Source organism: Podarcis tiliguerta (genome assembly GCF_965153285.1).
Source record: "Podarcis tiliguerta genome assembly, chromosome: 2".
Taxonomy (NCBI): Eukaryota; Metazoa; Chordata; class Lepidosauria; order Squamata; family Lacertidae; genus Podarcis; species Podarcis tiliguerta.
The window spans coordinates 111056290-111074581 of record NC_139535.1 but is presented as its reverse complement, the minus strand read 5'-3'; the positions used below and the strand labels follow the sequence as shown (position 1 = coordinate 111074581).

Genomic DNA, 18292 nt, shown 5'->3' with positions numbered 1-18292 from the left:
CGTCGCCTCTCACTGGACAACGGCCAGATTGCTCTGTTTCCATTGGAAGCTCTCGTAGTGACCCCGCCCTTTTCACTCCGTTATCCGTACCCCTGTTGGCTTTCCGTTGGTTGGGTTTTTTGTCACTCTTCCGACTCCGACGGAATTCCCCGCCCTTTACTCCTCAAATAACCAGTCGCAAGAGTTTCTCTTTCATTGGGCAGTTCGGAACGCAGGTTTCTTGCGATTGGCTGGGACCAACGGATACCCTTTTTGGGGGTTGGTTAGCTTTTTATTCATTCATTCTAATAGAGGCGGGAATTAAGTTGGTATTCCTGAGCGTTTTTTGTGTTGATGGTTGGTATGGTGAAGGCGCGAGCCGGGCTGGGCTCGGGGTGCGGGAGGAAAGAGAGTTCGATACGTGCAACTTGCCTCTGAGGCGAGCCTACGCTGAAGCGCGCTGCACACCTTGCGCATGCGTCACAAAGTCTTGCTTCTGACGAATAACGGGGAGGGGGAGGAAGGGAGAGGGGATAAATGCGCGCGCCTCACGCCGGCGCAGTGAGGCTGGGAAGGGGGCGGAGGGGCTGACGCGTGCGCACTGGACGGGGTTTTTGGCGGGCGTTGCGCAGAAGCGGCGGCTGTGAGGGGTTACAAACCAGGGAGGGGGAAGTTGCTTCCGCTCCGAGCCCGCTACTTTCCCCAGGTGAGCGACCACGGGAAACAATCTTGGCGGGGCCGCGTTACCGGGAGCCAGCGGTTTCGAGGGAGGGGGCGTGGTTTTGGCGTGATTGGGAGCCTGTCCGTGCTGTGAGGTACCGTTGGAAAGGGGGCGGGGCTTGCGCTCTGGGGGGCGGGGCGTTGGAATCTGAGTGACAGCCTCATAGGTCGAAGGGTTGAGGCAGTTGGGAGGGTTAGACCATTGAGGGTCGGAGGGTGGAGTGGCAGCCGGTTTATCCAACGGGGAAGCCGCATTTGCTTGTGGGGCAGGTGGTTTAGCGTAACTGTTTGATTGGCGCGGAGGATGGCCAATGGCGAGGGGCCTCGGTACTATGGCGCTTTTCTTTAGGAGTGGGAGGCTTTCCCGCCGTGAGCTTTCCCTCAGTCTCACCCACCCCAATGCATGTCTTTGACTACATATGGCCTTGCAGTATTTTGTCCTGGCCCGTAATTTTCAAAGCCGCACACCCCCGCGAACTTTTTTAGAGAAACCTCTTTTAGTCTGCCGTCCACGTTCTGCCCATTCACGCCGGAGAAAGTCTTCGTGTCTTAGTCGCTCGAGGATAAGTGGCTGTGAAGGGCTGGAGTTTTGCCTCTCGTGTCTTCCTCCCGCCGTCTCTGGGGAGTTCGCTGTTTCGCACGCTCCTTCGCTCCCGACCCCGGAGACAGTCCAAGCCAACCAGGCGAATCCGCCAGCCTTTCACGTACCCCTCTACTCGAGTTTCCAAAACCCGAAATTCCAGAAACTTTCCATGAAATATAACCCCCCCCCCCATGGAAGATAGTTCCCAACTTATTTGGTGCCCAGCGTATATATAGCACAGGCAAGTTCGGGGAATATTCGGGTATCATTGTATTGGATTATTATCAATAATAATAAATTTTTATTTATACCCCGCACTCCCCAGCCAAAACCGGGCTCAGGGTGGCTAACAATAATAAAAACAAGTGGATTAAAATACAATTTAAAAGATTAAGTTAAAACATTAGAATGCAGCCTCTTCATAGGAGGAGAAAGGAAAAAGAAAGCGGGGGGAGGGAATCAAACTTGAACTTATTAGTGCTCCGCCTTTTTCCCCTGACTGGACTCAAGGCAGTTTACAACTAAAGAACCGCTGGAAACACAGTGGGAGGAAATAGTCATTTAAAAAAATAAAATAAACGTTGAGAATTGGGTGTTGAGTGGGAAGTCTGCAGAGGAAGGACATAGTCCACAAACCCAGGTTCACACTTCAGCAAGTTTTGGTGTTGCTATTGTGGTTGCTGTTGGAGAGTACTGAGCGAAGGGGCCCCCTTCACATTCATTCACATTGCCCCTTCGCAGTTGCTTTGCTTATTCTGATAGCTGGTTGGACTGAAAAAAAAAAAAGAGTCCAAAAATAATAATAATGATGATTTCTTCTTTACAAGACTTCTGTTGGTCTTTACAGCAATTCCATGTTAAAATACTATGCTTGATCCAACATGAGGGAATGAGAGTGCATACTTGGATTTGTTGGCTGCAAGCCATAGAGAATATCTTACTGTGCATAACAATTGATAAAGAAATGTCCAAATATATATGTTAACGTTTTCTCAAATAAAATCAATGTTATTCAATCCAGAGAGCTGGAGTATCTGTAGGTGTAATGGCACTTAATGCTTTGGATTACTGTCGACAGTAAGATTTGAAAATTGGCTTAGCGCTTTTTTTGTCCAGCTGTTTAAAATTAAAATCTTGCTGCACACAGTGGATCCCAAGTACAGACATGTTGTAGAATATACATTGAATTATGGGTATCTAGAACTTGAAATGGCAGCTGGGATGCTGAGGAGCTTGTAGTTGGCTCTCAGCCACACTTAGGTGGAAGCTGATTTAAATGAGGTACACAAATGCTGCACATATAGGGGTGACACTCAGCATAGGTAGAATTTTGTCCATTCTTGCCATCTTGTTTAACTTGGCTGGAAGGAAAAAACTGAGTAATGTGAAGATGAAAGCAGCTATATCTGCTACAAATGGGTAGATAAACAATAAGCAGAGTGGTATAGAGACCTGAAGAGAAGTGACTGCTCAATGTCTTTTTTCAGTGTCTTGTCAGGTATCTAGTTGCTGTGGGTTGCTAGTCCCTGAGAAATGTTGGAAGAGAAGGCTCTAGGCTTTAAAAATAGATTCAAAATCAAAGCTGCCCACTTACTGATATTCATTTCCTTCCTGAACAAGCTTTCATACTAATAGATACCATAATAAATAAAACATGGTTTGCAGCTAAATAATGCCTTTACATAGACAGAATCAAAACTCCTTGCTCATGTATCCCATGTACTTTTTGCATTGTATTTTTTTTCCTGCTTAGAGATAAGACAAGATAGATTTCTCTCTGTACACATGCAAGTCTATTAAGCAAAATCCATTTCCTTGACTAAAGTGGTGAAACCTATGTACATGTATTGAGAAGTAAATCCCATTGAACAAAGTGGGTGAGTAAACATGTATAAGATTAACTGCAAGTTTTCACAGCTTTCCATGATGCAAGGGTTAGTTACTGTGCAAAATAGTATTTCTTCCTGAGATAGAAAGTAATTGCATTTCATTCATAACTTGAAACTGAACACACTGAACTGGTTCGCACCTTACACTAAACCAGAGTTCTAGAATTATGTGCACGAACAGGAAAGAGCTGCTGTGAGCCTGAGGTTTGCACACTTGCCTCTTCCCGCATGGCCAGAAGGAGGATTTGAGCAATTGCACTTTGCCTGAATATTGGCTTGTTGTGGTGACTTGATCTGGTTCATTTCAAAAACGCTACTCTTGGCTGTGTCATTTGCAGTACAATTGTACCTTGGATCCCGAACACCTTGGCACTTGGATGTTTTGGCTCCTGAACGCCGCAAACCTGGAAGTGAGTGTTTCGGTTTGTGAATGTTCTTTGGAACCCGAACATCCACGGCTTCCACGGCTTTCGATTGGCTGCAGAAGCTTCCTGCAGCCAATCAGAAGCCACACTTTGGCTCCAGAACGGATTCTGTTCGACTTCCAAGGTACGACTGTATTTTAAAAAATATACATTGTTTCCCTTGTGGTTTAAGTTAAAGGTAAAGGTACCCCTGCCCGTAAGGGCCAGTCGTGTCCGACTCTAGGGTTGTGCACCCATCTCACTTAAGAGGCCGGGGGCCAGCGCTGTCCGGAGACACTTCCGGGTCACGTGGCCAGCGTGACGAAGCTGCTCTGGTGAGCCAGCACCAGCGCAGCACAGGGAAACGCCGTTTACCTTCCCGCTATAAAGCGGTCCCTATTTATCTACTTGCACTTAAGGGTGCTTTCGAACTGCTAGGTGGGCAGTTTACTTTACTCAAAAATGAAATCTTTAATTCATTCTACAGTATTTGGTAGGTAGCTGTGATACTGGTTTTAGGAAGTTTAATGTGTTTCTAGTAAATGTTTAGATTTCCTTTTGAACTAGATTATACAAGACACTTGGATCTTTAAAAAACGAAATGGTAAAAAAAAAAAATCATTTAGTTTGGGGGATGAACTCTTTTTTAGCCAGACAGCAGAATAGTGATTAGCAAGTCCACCTTTGTCCAACTCGCCCCATGACTTGAAAAGCATTAAGCTAAACATGCAAATTGTAAATTACTTGTTAATTCTATTCTTTTCTATTCCTCCCCATTTATGAATTGCATTACTTGTACAGTGGTACCTCGGGTTAAGTACTTAATTCGTTCCGGAGGTCCGTTCTTAACCTGAAACTGTTCTTAACCTGAAGCACCACTTTAGCTAATGGGGCCTCCTGCTGCTGCTGCGCTGCCAGAGCCATTTACCCATTCAAAATCAATGGAAGCAGGCATCTTTCATTACTGATGCTGTATGTGAGTTTATTCCACAATTGTATATCTACACATGGATACAAAAGTGGATTTTTTGCCCTCATACTAACAAGATCAATAGCCAAAACTCAGGACCCAATTTCTTTTTCAAATTCTGTGCCTTCTCTGTTTGCACAGTAACTATTGTGAAAATGATAAAATGTTATGCTACAACATAGACTTTTATTTCTTAATGAATCCCCCCCCCATTTTAAAATAGAAGCCAATTAAGTTACAACAGGCAAATTGTCTACTATCATTTACCCTTGTATTTTCTTTTACAATATAACTTTTTTTCTAGTTATTGTATATTGTCTTCCCCAGCATGCTGTCTGAGCACTTCCTGAACAAACAGACAGATCTGCTTATTAACTGTCCAGAGCAACTTGAAATATGCAACCAAACATCTGTGTTCCTGATTTGCTGTACTAATAAAACCATTTTCATATCCTACCAGAAGTAATTCAGCAATTTAAGTAGTTGAACTGCAAATGACTTGTGATATTTTTAATTTAAATTACTGCATCTGTCAAAATATTAAATAAATGTTTAAGAACTTGAGCTCTCAATTGTTTTGCAGTCTAGTTCACATCTGCGTTGCTTCTTAGCAAGTTGGCTGCTGCTAGTTTGGGAGTCAGAAATGGTCACTGTTTGATATTTTTTGTGGCATACTGAGTTGTTGTTAAAGGTGGTGAGACCATCAAACATCAAAGTTAAACTGGGTGTTTTGAGATAAAATTATTTGTATATGTGCTTCTGCAAAAAGGCAAAATAAATTGCTTCAGGACATTCCAGCATGGTAAATAGTGTAAGATATGGATGCAAAACTTGCCAAATTACTCATCGGGCTCCAGCAATAGGACACTCTGTATTGTAGTCACATCATTGCCCCACATTTCTTCTTCCTCTCATTCTCTCTTGGCCTACTTCAATCAACAGTGTGTGGGCAAGAAATTCAGACTGCGTATTGCTAAGCACTTCAGTGGCTTCCGAGGGAAGTACAGTTGTACCTTAGAAGTCGAACGGAATCTGTTCCGGAAGTCCTTTTGACTTCTAAAACGTTCGGAAACCAAAGCTGCAGAAACCACACTAGACATTCAACTTCTGAAAATCATTCGAAAACTGGAACACGCAGTTCAGGAGCCAATTTGTTTGGGAGCCAAGACGTTTGAGATCCAAGGTACGACTGTACAGCATTCATGCACACCTGTACTGAAGTCACTGAAGGATCTGGTTAAAAGCAACAGCATATTGTGGGATTGTGGGAGAAAGAACAAGCCCAATATAAACAAGAAAGCAACTTTTCTATGTGTATTTCTGATACAATATAAAAAATATACTGAACTAATATCCAATGGATTTTAAAAAATATTCTAGTGCAATACTAGCACATCAAAAACCATACTTGATACAAGACCCTACAAAGTTATTTTTACTACATAGTTATGTGTACTACATAGTTTTTTATAGGATATTTTTCTGAACTTATACTGAACAGAATATATAGATGTTTCATGCATGTACCCAAACTTTTGCAACCCCTCGTCCACCACCTCCAGCTGCTTCAAAGTAGGATTCAATGTAGTATTAATATCTGCCAATGAAAGGAAACCCCAAAAAGACAACCCCTTTTCCAACAAATGGAGAGCTTTTTACTTGCACACAGTGGTATTTAGATCCAGGCCATTATGTCTTGTTTAGCGCAAAGGAACACTTGTGTTTGAAAAGTATTTGACGCTATCCTTCAAATTTATTGGATGTGTGCTTTGTTTAAAATTTACATGATTGCATTACACAACTGATCCAAAATTATGATGAATTTCTCTCTGATCATACCAACTATGTGGGTAGGTTACCAAATTTTCAAACCTCTTTCCAGGTTCTCTTCAAAGTGAACTGAATAAAATGGATGTCATAAGAAATAGTGGGCCTTTTACCACACAGCTACATAGTGGAGTGTAGAATAGGATGGTGTTGATTTTTAAGATATTTGCATATACTAAACGCTTCAGGAAAAGCTACAGGAACAAAGAATGTTTTATTCTACATACAGCTGTCTTCTTGTTTTTACCTTCATGATTTAGTGCTTAATCCACACCCCTGAAAAAGTATTTGCACATACAAAAGGGAGTGGCCGAAAAATCTCCCATGGGTTCTTTCCTCCAATAAAAATAAAGAATCTCTGTTATACTACCAACACCTGCTGGATACTGCAGGAAGCAGCAGCATAAAGCTCCAAAATGACAAATCCAAGTTTTAGGACCTAAACTAACAGCACCTGAGATTTCCATCAAAGGATTGTGCGCAGCACTGAAACCTTTCTGCCATTCCTAGAGTTTAAAAGGCCACAATATGGTGTAATTTAGAGCTGACTTTTTATTTTGAAAATCTCCCTTTCTGTCCTCCCCAGTCACTTGGATCTCCATTATGTAAATTCATCCTGTCATATCCAGCATAAATATGCCAGTCTTGTAAATTGGGAAACGTTGGGAGAGCATCTCCTCTTCTATCAACTTTCTAGATGTGTTCAAGATTATCTTTTATCTGTCTCTAGTATTTCAACATGTACCTTTCTGGAGCTCCATAAAATAATTAAAGGACAGATGAATTTGGTGCTCACAGAAAAGCAAGACTGAAACTCATTGGCTTGACTTCAGCCATGGTCTAGGGTGTGTGAAAGGCACTTTCCCTTGTGCACAATTGGTTTCTTGTGGTGCCAAATTGTATGCCAGTCCAGAATGTTCTCCTGATGGAGTAGCTCATTGCTGGCACAAGAGACAGTGAGTTGTATAAGTGGAATGCTGCTTACTGTTCTTTGCATGTAAGTTGCAATGTTCTGCTTAAAATCTTGCTGGTATAGTGACATCCTAACATCTTTTTTCCTATACCACTCCCTTTCACCAGAATGATGTCCATTCAAAAGAAAGAGACTGATTAGGTTGCAAGACAGTGGTCTAAGGTCACCCAATGTTAGAAACGGGGATTGAAAAGCTAGGACTTCTGGGACCTGGGTTTTGGACCCCTAAACAGACTGTCTAGCCACCACTGGTTCCATACTTCTGTTTTCAAAACTACTCTTTATTATTAAACTCCTTAACATGTTGTCTATCCTTAACATGTACTTCAAGGCTTCAAAACACATACATTTCGGTAATCCTTGAGTGTCAGCCACGTGCAAAATATGGCACCTAGACTTTTTGAGGTGCTCACAAATTTAGAGTCTTTAGATGCAAAATGCGCCTGGCTCCCTGCTAATTTCAAACCCTGAGGCCACCCAAGTGAGCCCCATGGCCGAGAGAATTGGACCATGTCTTACTTAATTTGGTTTCAGTCCTTTGCATGATGTGGGGTTGTGCTGTGGTCATGAGAAGTTTCCTGAGGCCTAATGGATCTTTCAGTGTCTTCCAGTGGGAAACAATGGGGAAATGGCAATACTGATTCTGCATGTTTATTTGATTGGAATCTGTGTGGAAATGTACCTCCTTTTAATCCAGTATGGATGAATAGGAAACTAATACAAGTACTTTAGTATCATCCCTGAAATGGCCATGTTCATATTTTAGATGGAAAATATTTCTCTCTCTCCTGTGCTCCATAAGATGGGAAACTTGTCAAGGCAAAGTAAATGCCTCGCAAATCAGAAAGGACTACAGCAATATCTGGTTGAATTAGAAACTTCAGAGCACATCTGAGTGTGAGTATCCCCTCCCCCATCCTATATTGATACATTTGTATATATTAATACACTTTTTAAAAATTATACCAAACTTTAAAATATTTTCATTTACGTTTTTATCCTGCAGTTTTGTTTCAGGGAATCCATGCTACTTAAGTACCCCAATCAGAATCTTACAGAGCAGCATGAAACCACCTGAAGATCAGGTAACCTGAAAATGGAATGAAGAGGTATATTGTTGACTGGGTTTTAAGCATCATTGCTAGATGCAAAAATAGGTGCAATGTGCTTTAAAGAGGCTGCTGTTTTACAGTAAGAAACCGACCCATTTATAACAGCCAAGGGCATAACTGCAAAAGCAAGATCTCTGTGTTTATGGCTGCTTATAGGATCCATCAGTGCTGATTGCTCTGATTGGTACTTTCCTGCCAGAAGAAAATTGGGGCGCCTAATAATGATGATTTATGTACAATTGGGTCTTATTCTGACACTTCATATACAGTGTCCACTCAGGTCAAAATGTTACATTTGTACATTTTCAGGTTTAAATAGAAACACTGATGTTATCACAAGGCGAACACTAATCAGGCACATTGATGCCAACTATTCTGTAGCGCAAAGCAACTTTAGGAAATATCTTTTTATTTATATTTCTTGGTTGATTGATTTTATAGACCGCCCTGTACCTGGAGGTATAGAAGTTGATATTTGTTTTACATTAGTTTAGAAGCTGATATTCGGTTCATAAGAACTCACAGTATTCTCGGTATTTTCATATGGCATTATAACCATATGAAAATGGTTATGGCATTATAACCAATTAAAGAGGTAGTATATTGGTAACTCTCTCTGAGAACTTTATGCTGAAAGCTCAGTAAATCTCTAAACAACAACAACAGTAAAACCCAGTTAGATCGATATATTGGAAGCCTTAGAATGCTCACACAGAGGGACTTTCACATCCCTTCCTCTTCTCTCCTCCTCCTTTGGCTTCTGAAAAACTTCTCCTGGGTCAAGGAGTCTTCCAGAAAAGTGTGGGGTGGGGTGCGGGGACTGTAATGGGGAGTGGGGATTTGGCTGTACTTGTTTAGAGGTTCTTCTGTGAGTGTCTTTACACTTGTGCCTCTCTGGACCCAACCCATAAATAGTCCTAAAATTGTTGTTTCCTTCAATTGTGTTAAATATGCCTTATTTTTTGTTTCATACAGTTTCTTGCAAAACAAGCTCCTCGTGTACCTATAACATGTACATGCGTTCCCTGTATTAATAAAATATTTTGCTGAATGTAACTGTATTCGGTGCTTTATTTTGGAAATACATTATTGACTCTTGTATTTTGGTATTTGATATGCTTCCTGGTGAAAGTATTTGGATTTGAAATAGGTAAATGGAGGTTGTCATTGAGAGCCTCCTGACACATTTAATAAAATTATTTGACTCTCAAACAGGATGCTTTTGAAAATTATATTTTGTGGGTAGCAAGGCATAAATGCTAACTTTTTTACTCTAGCAAAAAAATACCTTTCAGAAATCTTATCACTTATGTTTCAGTTGGAGTTTTATGCCCTTGGCTTTGTCCCTTTCTTGTAACTTATTCCCTTTTCTGGTGTGATTTTATTGTAATATCCTCTTCTTGTCTCTCCCCACCCCCCCTGAAGTATAGGAAACCTAGTTAAGCAATTTAAATTTCTAGAAGCTTAGTAGCACATATAGAACTCATTGCAGTTTAACCAATGTTCTGACACACCATACAGAAACATAGCCTTGCTCTCTTGTTACATTAATCTCTGTACTAATTCTTTCCTTGTATTTAAGTAGGCAACATTTATTACAGAATAGAGTAAAATCATCTACACCTTCAAGAGTTCATACACCTCCAAAGTGGCATGTCATTGATTGCCAGCAGTACCATTCTGTGGCTTACTTTGAACAAAGTAATATCTGCATAATAAAAACAACACAAATCAGACACAACAAATCACAACACAGAAAAACAAACAGATGAACATCTCAAACTCCCACGACCTTATGTTTCTTATCTCAAAAAAAAGTGGGTGGAAGACAGGCAGAGTGAAATACTAAAATTTCTGGTGGCTTGAATCATGTCCTAAATTAATGAAAATTCACTCACGTATGATGTCGCACAAACTGAGCACTAACCAGCAAGGATTGGGTATACCTGGATCCATCTTTATTGATGAAGCTGTTGTTGTTACCTTAGGTCTTGGACACGGGTGGTGCTGTGGTCTAAACCTCTTGGCCTTCCTGATTGCAAGGTCAGCAGTTCGAATTCACACAACGGGGTGAGCACCCGTTGCTCTGTCCCTGCTCCTGCCAACCTAGCAGTTCAAAAGCATACCAGTGTGAGTAGATAAATAGGTACCACTGCAGCAGGAAGGTAAACGGTGTTTGTGTGCGCTCTGGCACTTGTCATGGTTCTCCATGCACCAGAAGTGGTTTAGTCATGCTGGCCACATGACCCGGAAAGCTGTCTATGGACAAATGCTGGCTCCCTTGGCCTGAAAGTGGAGATGAGCACCGTGCCCCATAGTCAAATTTGACTGGACTTAACCATCCAGGGGTCCTTTACCTTTTACCTTTACCTTAGGTCTTGTTTACTTAACTTTGCTTTCAGTATGCATTGACTTTTTAACATCTTGCCTTTCCAAGCAGTTTTTCTCTCCAGCCATCTGTGTATGTATACATTCTCCATAATTTTCACGATACTTCATACATGAAGTAAGAGCCACTCTTGCCTACAAAAGCTCCTGACATGATAACCATTATCTTTTATGGGTTACATCTCCTCTTTCTCGTGTACCATGAGATCCTGAGGTGTTTTTCGTACCATCTAGTTTAGCTCTCAGATTACATTTAACTTCACCGTTGTTGTTCCTTTGTCCAGGCTGTTATTCCAACAACGAGTGAAGTTCTCCAGCCTCTCTTGAGTTGCAAGAGAGCTTTGTTCTGCAGCAGGGAAGAGACAGCACGTTCTTGACTAGGCAGAGAAACAGTGCATAGCTTGGGTTGTTGGCCTATGATCAGGACATAGTATACACTTCCTCTGTCGTAAGAGGACTGCACCTCCACAGAATTTGTCTGTGCTGTGGAGACACAACTCTTGATTTATGACCAGTGGCTTAACGTTCCCCAGAAATCCATCTAGCAAATGAGACCAATATAGTGGTACCTTGGGTTAAGTACTTAATTCCTTCTGAAGGTCCGTACTTAACCTGAAAGTGTTCTTAACCTGAAGCACCACTTTAGCTAATGGGGCCTCCTGCTGCTGCCGCGCCGCCAGAGCACGATTTCTGTTCTCATCCTGAAGCAAAGTTCTTAACCTGAAGCACTATTTCTGTGTTAGCAGAGGCTGTAACCTGAAGCGTATGTGACCTGAAGCGTATGTAAGCCGAGGTACCACTGTATAATAATCTTGTGAGCTGGACATTTCTGGGTGTGTGTTTTTTTTTAGGTTAAGCTTGCATTTCATCAAACCACAATAAGAATCAAAAAATGTTTTGAAAGACATAGGGCATGACACTAGTGTTTTGTGGCTTTATAAGGCGGCAACATGTCAAATTTATAAATTGGGTGGCTGATCTTTCAAATGTTGAACTACACCAGTGGTTTTCAAGCAGTGTGCCGTGGCACCCTGGGGTGCCTTGAAAGATGGTCAGGGGTGCTACGGGCAACACTGGCCTCTGCCCCACTGTCCTTCAATGCCTCCTCGGATTCCCTCTTGCGTCTCTGCCTCCCAATGGTTTTACATAGCTGTTTGTTGCAGCAGCCCTGGCCACAAGCTCCCCAGGCCAATGGTGCCTCTGGGTCTGACCAGGGGTTGCTTCCCAGGTCCCTGTGGGGCAGTGTGATGAGGCAGCTCTCTTTGGGGTGGGGGGCCAGCTTAGAGACCAGGGGCAGAAGCTGCGGCTGCCCAAAGAACTCCCAAGTAGAGGGGAGAAGAGAGGAGGCTGAGGGAACACACCGCAAGGGAGGGTGTTTGAAAAAGGATGAGAGGCTGCCAGCTCTGCAGGCAGGGAGTGACATCGCTGGGCTCCTGAGCCCCACAGGGATGTCGCAGAAAGAGTGCAGTTGGTTAAGGGAGCCGTGGACTCAAGAAGGTTGAAAGCCTCTGAACTACACCTTCATGCTGCACCTTCATCCTGAAGGTCCCAGGCCTCAGAGAGGTTAGGCTGGCCTCAACTAGAGCCAGGGCTTTCTCGGCTGTGCTCCAAACTGGTGGAACGCTCTGTCACAAGAGACTAGGGCCCTGCGGGACCTGACATCTTTCCGCAGAGCCTGCAAGACAGAGTTGTTCCACCAGGCCTTTGGTAAGGCCCAGCCTGACTCCCTCCGCTGGCAACCTGCACAGAATTTTGCTTAACGGTTGCCATTAATTTAATTTTAATTAATTTTTATAATGGAATGTTTTTAGAATGTTGGATTATTTGATTGTTTGATTATTTAATTGTTGTTAGCCGCCCTGACCCGGCTTCGGCTGGGGAGGGCGGGATATAAATAAAATTTATTATTATTATTTATTATTATTATTTTAAAAGGCATCTTATGCCTGAAGGTGCCATAGCACCTGATATGTCACTCAAGTGCTGTCTTGCAGGATGCTGCTATTAAAACCCAGGATCTCCAGAGAGGGAACTGTGTTCTTTGTTTTTCTGCAGAAGACTAGGTCTTGCAGCACCTTAAATTTATGGGGTAAGCTTTCGTGGAATAGAGTCCTTTATCAGGTACATGAAGTGTTGCCCTAAAGGGAGGTAAAGGTACCCCAGACCGTTAGGTCCAGTCGCGAATGACTCTGGGGTTGCATGCTCATCTCGCTTTACTGGCCGAGGGAGCCGGCGTACAGCTTCCAGGTCATGTGGCCAGCATGACTAATCCGCTTCTGGCGAACCAGAGCAGCGCATGGAAATGCCGTTTACCTTCCTGCCAGAGCGGTACCTATTTATCTACTTGCACTTTGACGTGCTTTCGAACTGCTAGGTTGGCAGGAGCAGGGACCGAGCAATGGGAGCTCACCCTGTCGCGGGGATTCGAACCACCAACCTTCTGATCGGCAAGCCCTAGGCTCAGTGGTTTAGACCACAGCACCACCCGCATCCCACGTCCTAAAGGTAGCAAGCATTTAAAAAGTGATTGGGACACCTCTTCTCTTTATGATGAGCTAACGTGAAGGCTAAGTGAAATAATTGTGCTACATAGCCTCTATATATGCTAAATGTGTGTTCACATTGCTTCGTTGGTGTTAAAATATTTTTTTCTTTTCTGTTAAGCAAAGAAAATGCTGGCAATTTTCTATAGATTCCTAGTAATTTCCCTACATTTTGTTGTTGTTATTAGCTCAAAACTGCATATTTAAAAAGAGGCAGAGGCACTAGTCCCCAGACAGGCGGCTATGGATCTCTGTCTTCTAAACTACAGCAGTTTATCAGATTAAAATATGACATTCGCTTCTTCCTTGTGAGTTGAAAATTTTTATTTCTCCTATATTGTAAAACAGTGGAGCTTTTTGTTTAGGCAGGAAAAATTGCTTACAGTTAAAATCAAGCACAGGAACAATTCAGCTGGAAATAGGAAGACCTATACAGTTATGCGCATGTGAAATCAAGATCTCATGGTAGCTGCATTGCAGTAATTTTGTTGCAGTGGTCCATGTTGACCCAAATGGTTAGATAGCATTTCTGCTTCCTGTGGCTTAATTGTAGGGTCTAGATCAGTTTTAGCTTTTCGTCCCTCCCCACCTGTCCTTCACAGCAACAGAAGTGTGCATTTACAGAAAATGACATTTTAATCACTAATGGTGTCCATAGCTGGTATTCAGTACTTCAGCACCCTACAGGATATTATAAAATGATGATAATCATACCTCAGATTTATGTAGTGTTTCTTGAGCATTCAAATAACTTCACCTTCCAAATTTTAGCAATCCTTATAACAGTACAGTATTACTGTATACAGTATTTTTATCATTGCCATATTGCAGATACAGGGCTGAGAATAAGCTTGGTTCAGACATAACTGAGCCATGGTTTGTTTAACAAACTAGAAGTTAGCAATGAGTTAACCCACAGGTGATCAAACAAAATTATGACTAGCTTGGTTTGTTTCCCAGCTGCTCTTGTCTCCAACATACCTTTGTATATGATCATGTGTGTATGTATGTGTGTGTGTGAGTATTGCTAATGTTTAATTGTTTTCAAACATTGCTTTTTAAATACATTTTAATACAGTAACCTAGTTTAGTTGTAAGCCATGTTGAGTCCCTGTTTGGAAAAAAAAGCATGCTATAAATCAATATGATATTTTGTAGTTTCTGGGGCGAGGTGGTCAAACTATGGTTAGGGAAATGCTGGATTCAGATGTAATATAAAGCCATGGTGAAAGTAAGCCAGGTTTGTAAGCCAGAAACAAACCATGGTTTCAGATTGTGGGGTTTTTTTTGCAGTAGACAAATCATAGTTAACCTGCAGGGCAGGGTTTGCATATAAAACTAAGCCATGGTTTAATAAACCACAACTAGATTTGTCTAAAGTTATCTACTAGAAGTGATGTTATCTACAGCAGCTGCCTCTCTACTCTCTCACAGTCTTTTTCCCCCTTCCAAACCATAAACACGCACTGGCCACAGCTCATTCTCTCAACTGCTTTCAAAGAATACCTAGAGAAGATCCAGCTGCTTCATGCTCTGGGCCCTGTGGACTTTTTTGACTGCTTCTGTTGAACAAAAGTGTTTTACCAGCTGTGTGAGCACTTTACGGACAGAGATATGGTTTGCTCTCCTTGTAACTCCTAAATTCATCAGGGTGGATTCTCAAATATCTCCTTTACCAAAGCAACATAACAACATTCAAATGAGAATTCCTCCAGTAACTCCAGTATTTCTTGGGCTTTGACTGTTTCTAAGTAACTGATGCTTGCGTTAACCAAAAGTAGCAAGGCAAGCAATTATGTGAAATATAGGGGAATGGTGTGGGAAAGATAGAGGGGTGGTTTAGACAAAGCTTCTGGGCAAAAAGATCACCTTTTGTGTCTGGTATTTATAGCCATATGCATGGAAATTGCATCAAAACGAGGTGTAAATTTCCCTTATTTATCTCAATAGAGTGTTAATGGTAAGGCTTAGTTGTCACAATTTAAATGCTAATGCTCTAAGACAGTGGCCCATCTTGAGTCACTGGAATGTGGCTGTAAATCACCCAGTGGAGACTTTGCTGTGAACTTTTGAAACTGATAGATGTAGAAGCTTAGGGTGTGCATGAAGGTGATATTCTACTGATGTTCTTAAATTTCTTCTATAGAACAAAGACCTGTCGAGGCTTGCACAATTTTTGGTCTGAGTCTGAAGTATCTCATACTCCTTTTGTGTTAAGGAGAGACTACCTAGATCCTAGTTTGGTATCGTCTTTGTAAAGGAAAGCTGTCAAGCTAACATTGTACCTTAAAAACAACGAAGATGAACACCTTAAAGATGCACAAGTTAGGGCATCAGCTCAGGGTTGGAGACTAAAAATGTAAAGACATGGAAGAAAATGGTGTGGGGTTTCTCCAAAGCTAGTCCCGCCCCCGTCCCCCCGAATTGAAAAATGGTGTGTGTGAAATATTTTCATTTTACATGAATAAAATATTTAAGAGCAGGTGACCATGTACTTAACTCCTCAAAATTATTTTTACTCTTTCAAAACCAAAAAACCTGGGTAACTGGAAGATTGCTATGTAAGTACAGTATCAGATCATTACAGTTCCTGTACACTGAGGACAATCACTAAGACTTCCAAGTCTCAAATGCAAGCGCAAAATACATTTCTGCTTCTAGGGCACACTGCCATTGTCACAAGCGAAGCTGCGTCTTCATCTTGTTACAACACAGTTGGTGGATCTGTCTCCGTCCCCTTGGCTTGACTGGGCCTCAAGAGAACTGGGAGTAGGGGAACATACAGAGCAATAGAAATTTGTTGCCGCTGCAAATCTGTTGGATCCAAGATTCAAAGGCAGAAATGTAAGTGATGATAGCACTGCTACTGCATTTGACTGGATTACAAAACAAGCAGAACACTTAGGACCAGATGTACTTTCAAATGTTGCAGAATCCAGAACATCTTTAGTTACTTAGCGCAGGAATGCAGACTGGGATTCTGCCAAACCTCCTGCAACATGGTTGCAAGCCTCTGCGCAGCACAACCTCTGACTCCTCTTGCTTCTCGCCAACTTCTTTTGCAGCATGTAGAAGAAAGTGGTCTATGCTTGGAAATACACCAAATCAATAAATAAACGGACACATGAAAGGGTAGAGCAAGTCTGGGGGAACCTTTGGGCCTCCAGATGTTGCTGAACTTACAACTCCCATCAGCCTCAGCAAGCCTTGTCAATGGCCAGACATGATGGGAGCTGTAGTTCAGCAGCAGCTGGAGGGACAAAGGTTCCCCACATCTGGGCATACCCCCAGTTTTCATGTCCATTATAAATCCATTGACAAATATAAACAACTGGTCATGATAGCTGAGAAAAAAAAGATAATGATTGAATTTCATGTCGTATTCATTGCCTTTTGGTCCTCTCCTCCCTGCCACTCTTTTTCTCAACTTTTTATGAATGGAATTAGTAAGTGCTTTATGTCTGCTTGACATAGGAGGGCTGAAATATTTTTTTCAGAAGACATAATTTGTTTTACTGTACTGAAACTGGCAAAAGGGATGCTAGGTCCCTTATAGTTCAGCAGGTTGTAACACCGTTTGTAACACAAAGTAAATTCAGTTTGTAATTATTGCCTTAATAAACTGTACTTTTAATAAGCCAAAGATGATAATTTTATGGGAAACCAAATTGCAGATAATACGTTTTACGTTCCTAAAGCAACAAAGTCATTTCCAGTAAAGGGTGCTAAAAAAAGGGAGTACTGCATATTTCCCCCTTTATTCCAAAGTTTCTGTTCTTCCTGGTGGGGGGGGGAGTGGGTTTTAATTTTGCATCTTTACTTGGGGCTTTCCTTTGGCTGTGCCCCAAGCCACATTTCAGTGACCCTGCTTCAGACTTTCTTTGAGTGTCTTTGGCTGGCTGGAATGTGCCCTTGAGCGCTGAATTGAAGGATAGAGAGGCATGTGTGAGTATGTGTAGAAACTAGCCCACTGTACAAAGGTAAAAATTTGTACACAAAGCAACACGGTCCTTGGGACTGACAAAGATCCACTCCTCACATAAGCCTTTGTGGACTATCTTGAATTGCAGCTAGCTAGATAGACAGATAGATAGTTACGCGCACACATCCATACATGTTTTTTTTTTATAGGGGGGAGGTTTTGTTTACAATAGGGACGCAGGTGGCGCTGTGGCACAGAGCCTGGAACTTGCCGATCAGAAGGTCGGCGGTTCAAATCCCCACGGCGGGGTGAGCTCCTGTTGCTTGGTCCCTGCTCCTGCCAACCTAGCAGTTCGAAAGCACGTCAGAGTGCAAGTAGATAAATAGGTACCACTCCGGCGGGAAGGTAAACGGCGTTTCCGTGCGCTGCTCTGGTTCTCCAGAAGCAGCTTAGTCATGCTGGCCACATGACCCAGAAGCTGTACGCCGGCTCCCTCGGCCAATAAAGCGAGATGAGCACTGCAACCCCAGAGTCGGTCACGACTGGACCTAATGGTCAGGGGTCCCTTTACCTTTTTGTTTACAATGAGTTCAGAGGGAAATGACAGTGCAGCAAAGTCCTTAATAGTGGCAATTCACCAAACAGTTCTTAACACAGACATCCTGACATTGGTAAGCCAGTTAACATATATAATGTGCTAAAAATCCTTTGCACAAAGGATAGCGTTGAATCCTTTGAAGTGTTGTACTTCAGTGGTTTTGTGCCACAGTTTTCCTTTGAACCTCCTTTACCCCAAGATCACTTTACAGAGTGTCCTGGGAATCTGAAATGGTCCTTCGCTGGCTTCGAATAGTGTCATTTCTACTGTCAGATTCATGCCCATTTATTATTTTGTGGGGAGGCAGGCCTGTTTTGTCCTGTGTGGAATGCAGAAAGACATTGCTGCAGATGATGGCATATATCACCTTGGAAAGATGATCAG

General features: G+C 42.3%; 1 protein-coding gene across 5 annotated transcripts in view; it reads left to right on the top strand.

Annotated features, from left to right (window-relative positions):
* The first annotated feature begins 147 nt into the window (after nt 1-147).
* CBX5 (chromobox 5) overlaps nt 148-18292 on the top strand; it is a 51582-nt gene continuing 33437 nt past the window's right edge. The window contains exons 1-3 of one of the 5 annotated variants that reach the window (XM_083428100.1): nt 571-685; nt 8112-8242; nt 8352-8430. The gene's annotated coding sequence lies outside the window, so the exon portion shown is untranslated. Of the gene's footprint in view, nt 259-463; nt 686-8111; nt 8243-8351; nt 8431-18292 lie in introns of those variants that run through there. The other 4 variants (XM_083428101.1, XM_083428102.1, XM_083428099.1 and 1 more) reach the window with 4 other exon arrangements.